At 46.0% G+C, this 879-nt stretch overlaps 1 long non-coding RNA gene across 1 annotated transcript; it reads left to right on the top strand.

The window, feature by feature from the left end:
- Positions 1-281: 281 nt before the first annotated feature.
- LOC109509171 (uncharacterized) lies at positions 282-837 on the top strand. The gene is made up of 3 exons (XR_002166892.1): positions 282-399; positions 468-568; positions 640-837. It is a non-coding gene; the product is annotated as an uncharacterized LOC109509171 (long non-coding RNA).
- The last annotated feature ends 42 nt before the right edge of the window (positions 838-879 follow it).

The raw sequence follows: 879 nt of genomic DNA, 5'->3' as shown, positions 1-879 counted from the left end.
AGAGTAAAAATAATTCATTTTCCATTTTAAATCCTGCTTTTCATATCCTGCTGCCTGCAGTTTTCTCTACCTTCTGTTTTCCACCCTTAGAATTTGAAAGAACGTTCCATCTAATCATTCCAACTGTGCAATCTTGTTTGTTAGAAGATGTTATCGTTTAAATGGTCCCCTTTTATGAGGAAGTTAGAGCCTCTAGTTTCCCTTTAAAGATGAGTCATATCTTATCGTGGGTGTACAGATGATGCGGTTCCATTTCAGCGGTGTTTCCTTGACGTACGTTATGTTATCGGGCTGCTCTGTTCATCCTCTCAGATCAGCAACGGCCATGTCCTCGTTGTAATCCACATTTCCACAGCCAGTCAAACCATCAAGGTGTCCATTGACGACACACCGGCGCAGGTACAATCAAGTGTTTGCGCTTCATTTGCTTCGTGAGATCTCACATTTCGTGTTTTGTCCCCGTGCAGGTTTTGTCCAGCTTCTTATCCAAAACGGCAAATAAAAGAGGCTTGCTGGGCATCCCCGACAGCACCTGCGAGACGGACTTTGTGCTGCGCGTGTGCGGCAGGTTTGTTCAAATCGGGTCCGTGATGAAGTTGGTGGGATCGGGTGAATTTTTTTGTTGTTGTTTTTGAACAGGGAGGAGTACCTGTTTGGAGAGAAACCGCTGCGCAACTTTAACTGGATCCGTCAGTGTCTAAAGAATGGCGAGGAGATCCACTTGGCTCTGGAGACGCTGCCAGATCCAGAACTGGATTTGGTCCGTGAAGAGGACTGGGCCCAAGTGGACGATTGCACCGGTGTCGCAGGTAATCGTTTTTTCTCGTCCTCACTGTGACGGACGGTCATTTGGAATAATTGTCGCGATTTTTTTTTTTT

Source organism: Hippocampus comes, unplaced genomic scaffold (assembly GCF_001891065.2).
Source record: "Hippocampus comes isolate QL1 unplaced genomic scaffold, H_comes_QL1_v1.1 C16796158, whole genome shotgun sequence".
NCBI classification, from domain to species: Eukaryota; Metazoa; Chordata; class Actinopteri; order Syngnathiformes; family Syngnathidae; genus Hippocampus; species Hippocampus comes.
The sequence above is the reverse complement of the archived record's forward strand: the minus strand, read 5'-3'. Positions and strand labels throughout refer to the sequence as shown.